Source organism: Corvus brachyrhynchos, unplaced genomic scaffold (genome assembly GCF_000691975.1).
Source record: "Corvus brachyrhynchos isolate BGI_N302 unplaced genomic scaffold, ASM69197v1 scaffold806, whole genome shotgun sequence".
Lineage (NCBI taxonomy): Eukaryota > Metazoa > Chordata > Aves > Passeriformes > Corvidae > Corvus > Corvus brachyrhynchos.
In genome coordinates this window covers 259689-264890 of record NW_008238454.1, presented here as the reverse complement: position 1 = coordinate 264890, position 5202 = coordinate 259689, and positions in this window count along the sequence as shown.

Below are 5202 nucleotides of genomic sequence, written 5' to 3'. Positions count from 1 at the left end.
CTCACCAGCTGCAAACCCATTGGGAAGAAGACAGACAGGAGAACCTCAGGAAAGGTGCAGCCTGACTGCTGGGTGAATACCCTTTATCTCTGGGACTGAGGGGAGGATGGTCCTCACAGCTGGGCATGGTCACTGGTGTTGGTGAGTCTGCAGCATGGCAACACCTAGTTCTGCCCCAAAATATGAGATGTTGACAGACTAAACACAGTTTTTTATGGTTCTTGCTGTGCCAGCTGTAGCTCAGTGATATCTAGGGGCACTGTGAAGGTAAATGTAATGCAAATAAGCTGGGTTTCAGTTAGCTTTGTTCTGAGTGATCCCCTTCTGGTAAAACAGCAAAAAATGGAGATAGGAAGTAAAGATATTACAGGTTTTGGGGTATGGAGCTACTCAGGTCTGGAGTTAAGTCGCAAATTCTGTGGTTGTCACTGAGATTTTGGGTTGTTGTGAAAATTCCCACCTAGGAGCAAGTTTCCTGAAACCTAGAACAGGACTTGAGTCCCTTATGTTTAGAAACACAGAGTCCTCTGAACTCATCACAACAGAGAGCCTGCTACATGAGCAGCCTGTTTCTTCTTCCAGGTTGCAAGAAAACAGGAATACTTTGGGAGGGTTACTTGGGATGAAGGCCTACTTGCAATTTTTCTTCAAGACAAAAGGTTTCAGTGATATCCTGTATAGTTTTCCTTAGCAAAATAATTCTTTTCAATCCTAAATAAAGAAATGCTTCTGTCACCGATTGCTAAGTCAGCAAAAGAGGATGGTTTTTTCCCTTTTCACGGGGGAAGGCAGATCTCAGGAGGTGAGGCCCTTGTGGAAAAGCAGGTCAAGGCCAGCAGAGAGCAGTATTTTGTCAGGAACGCCACTTCCCCAGGGATGGGGCAAAATAGTACAGTATTTATTTCTCTTCGTTGAAATATCTTGCATATGTGTTCACAAACAGTGCTTCAGTTAGGATTAGAGATTCCAAAGAAATGGAAATATAATGCTGCGTTGGTTTTCTCCTCTCTCCTGTGAAAAGCATTGCTTATGTGCATGGGAACAGTTCTCAGGCTGTTCTTGGAAACCCCCTTGCCTCAGCTGCGGACCTGGGATGGAGTGTGGGTGGTTTAAAAAGTTTTGGATCCATTCCTGAAACTGTCACATGCAGTACTGTGGTTATTCTTAGAATTAAGCCACATAGTCTGAGGTTTGTAACAAATTTTCAAGTATGATGTCTATGTATTATACACATTGCTTTTATGTGTACATTTAGATTAATAGCTTGGTGTATTATATATATATCAAACCTGAGATAGAATGCAGATTATTGGGAACCGGTTTGGGAACCATTTGGGAAATTATTGCTGTTGCTCCCGTGTTATGAGAATAATTGTGTTGGATGTCTGAATAAGAATTAATAAACAGGGATTAAAGACAAATTGTACAAGTAGGAGAATCTGTATAATTAAAAGGTTAATTCACCAATTTGGTCACAACTCTTGTGAACAGCAACAAGATTGTGTTGTACTGTAAGTACAAAGTCAGTATTTTTTGGCACAGTGTGCCCATGAACTGCACGTGATTGGCATGTTGTGCGAGCCAGGTAGTAACGTGTGCCAAATCCCACTGAATGATCCATGTCCCTACATCCTCGAAGAGGCACAGGGGTGTTCAACCAGCTGACACGTACCTAGTGAGAGAGTTGGGCTGCTGCAGTACTTGGAAATACTAAGGAAAAGGAACAGCAACTAAACCTATAGCTCAAATTTCTATTCAGGTTCCATTTTCTCCCCTCATCTCAAAGAACGAATTATACTCGTGCTGACCTGTAGCAGAAAAGTGTGCTGTTCATTGAACCCTGAACGTTAAATTTGTTTCCTTGCTGCAAACTGTGCACGTGTAGCTTTTTCTATGGCAATCTGCCACCGAATCCTCCCCATTTCCCTGAGCAGGATAGGTAGCTCTGCAGTCCTGTCACTTACCTGAAACCCCACATGGCACCTGCTGCTCTCTGATGCCCTCCACTGTGGTTCTTCATCATTCCTTCCCAAAACTCCTGGCAAGGCAGGACTTGGCATGTACTGCAACTTCTCTGCAGCTGCATCTGTCCCTGATGAAGAGGGCCATGATCAAACATTTCCAGACAAACGCTGATTACTGTTTCCTTTCCTATGGAGGATGCATAAATAAGATATTTCTCCATCTCTCTTCTGGATACCCATCAGTTTTTGACAAAGTCATAGAAAATTAAACACCTTTGAGGCATTTATGCTTCTGGCAATTTTGGCTGAAAGTAGTAACTGGTTCAATATTTTGGAGGGACAGTTCTGTGCTTGGATCACAGAGGGTGTCTCCCAAGGGGTGCCACTGATGTTTTTCCTTGATGGTTGTGGCTGTAGTACAACAAACCAGAAAAACTGAGGAGGTCTCTGCTGTTCCTCACTGCTGCTCACAAACCGTGTGCAGAAATGAACTGTAACTTTGGAAGTGCTGCCTCAACGTGGTCTTTTTGGTGCCCTACAAGCCGAAGTTCTTCATAAATTTATCATGACCTACATAATTGACCTATATTATGTGTCTGTTTGTTAAATAGATTGCACTAATTATAAACATGAATGGGGATAGCTTAGCGGTTTATTTATACTGAGGTGTGTGCCCGCTGTCTGAAATGATGTATGGGAGGATCATTGCCAGATTTTCTTCCTTGGCCCCTCCATATTTGATTGTACCATGGACTGTTGTAATAAAACACGAAAAGATTCTGCTTTCAGAGGGAAAAAAAAAGGAAAATATCTTTTATTGCTTTTCTAAGCAAGGGGATGTATCCTCCGGCAGGTCTGCGTGCAAGAAAATTAAGCATGAGGGAGAAAACACAACAACAGCAAAAATTTCAAGCCCTTGATTTGTAGGGCAGTGAGTAGGGGCTGAGTGTACTTTGCACTTTGGTCACCTTATTGAGACCTTTCTAGGTGGGGAAGCAGCATTACTACACCTTGCTGATAGTTGAGTGTTCTATAATGGATGGGTCCATTTCTCCTTGCGCTTGTGCCGCACTTGCAGACTGCCGGAGCTGTTTGAAATCCAGGGTGCTTTTCAAATGCGGTGAGTTTAGTGGAACTGCACCTGCTCCCAGCAAGTATGAATTTTGCTTTTAATGTTTCAGACCGACATCCAAAGTCTGGCTGATTTGCCTCTAGGGGCAGATTTGGATCAGGGCTTTAAAACAGATGTCTGCTGCCACAGACCCCCTCAGTTGTATTAGCGAAGCTGTCAGGCGGTTTCCACTGCTGTGTTCTCATTCAGATAGACAGGGTGCGCTGAGTGTAATCTAATTAAGGAGAGTTCCCCAGATTTTTTTTTTCATATCTGCTATCACTGTGTTTTTAACTTCTCCAAATTCATTATAAATGCGTCCATCTGTGGGCTGTCACATAGCACTGACTCCAAGAAGCTGGTTTCAGACAAAAATTAGGTGAGGAGGATGAATAAAGTGAAAACAAATTGCTGCCATTTTTAGCTGTTTGCAATTTCAGAAATTTTCCCTTGTGTTTCATGTTAGGGATGAATTTCCAGGCAGTCAAAAATATGTTTTACCAGTGGGTTTGTGGGCAAAGTGTTTATTCAAATATACATGTTATTCATTTGGTAGGCTGGTTGTTGAGTGGCACAGGTTTGTCTGTTGGAATAGACAGCCCATGCCTTTAACAAGCTTTTGTTAAGAAAGATTTTTATGATCTTGTCATAATCCTGGAGTCAATTGCAAATATTCTAAGGGAGAAGAAAGTAATTTCTTGCCTTATGATTCTGCTTCCTCTGCAGAAGACTGATTCTAACCTCTTCTATAGAACTTTCAAAAACTATTACTGGCTTATGTATGACGTTAAGTTTCAAAAAAACCAGCTTTTGGTAAAAATGCTCTGATTGAAAAAAAATTGTGAGCAAGATATTTGAAACCCAGAATAATTTAGCTTTGAGGTGACCGTTTGAGCATCCTATGCTCAAAACAGGGCCAAATTTGAAGTTGGATTAGATTGCTCAAAGCCTTTTCCAGCTGAGTGTTTAGTATCTCCAAGGACGGAGACTACTGGGGCCCTGTCCCAGGACTAAACTACCCATGAGGTGAAATATGTTGTGTGATACTTAATAGGAACTTGCCATGTTCCAGTTGGTGTCCTTCACCTCTTGTGCTGTCACCGAAGATCTCTGGGAAAAGCCTGACTCCTTCTTCCCTTTTTTAGGTAGCTGCAGATCCTCAAAGCTCTGCTCCTTGCCTCCCTGTCTCCAGGTTGAGCAAACAAGTGCTGAATGGAGAGGTAGGGACTCTTCCCTCTCCTGCTGGCTCTCCTTTTGTTAACACAGCCCAGGGCATGGCTGGCTTTTGCTCCGAGAGGATGCTGCTGATGCTGCTCACCTTGGCCCCTGGGAGCTTTTCCACAGAGCTGGCTTCAGTCTGTCACCTTGCATGGAGATTTCAGTCTGTCCCAGGACAGGACCTGGCACATACCTTTGCTGGACCTGTGAGGCCCCTCCCAGCTCAATTCTCCAGCCTGTCCAGGTCCCTCTGGAAAGCAGCATTCCCCTCCAGCTTGAGCCAGAGTGCAAGCTTGCCACGGGTACATTGCATCCCATCCTCCAGGTCTTTAAGGAAGACCTAGATAGTATCAACCTCTGAAATACACCCTTAGTATTCAGTTGCCAGTTAGATTGTGACTACAGACAGTAGTTGCAGGATTTTGGAAATTATTTGCATTTTCAGACGATTACTTTTTTTCACACTGTTTAGTTTCATGATGAATTTTCTGTGTGAGTGTTATGATATTTTCAATGACTATAATGTAAAGCATGTCAGAAGCAATTTAAAGTTATTATGAAAAACGGAAAACTGAAAGTGTCTGTCTTTCCTTAATATTCATAACATTCTTTTACTTGATAGGTGTAGAAATGGAAATAGGGAAATACAGCTGGCTGCCAATTCTCGCCTATGTATATAACCCAAGGTGTCCAATTATAAAATTAAATCTGGCCTGAAGAGTTACTAGCACATGTTTCTTCATTGCACAAAAATGTGACTGGGTCAGATTAAAGAGCAAAAACTACTTCAAGGTCCATTTCAATGTGACAGTGCTGTCTGAGGCAGCACAGCCTGCTGACACTGCCTTCCATGAGCAGCAAGAGGAGCTGAAGCCACAGAGGCCTGAGACACAGCTCTGTGGGTTTCAT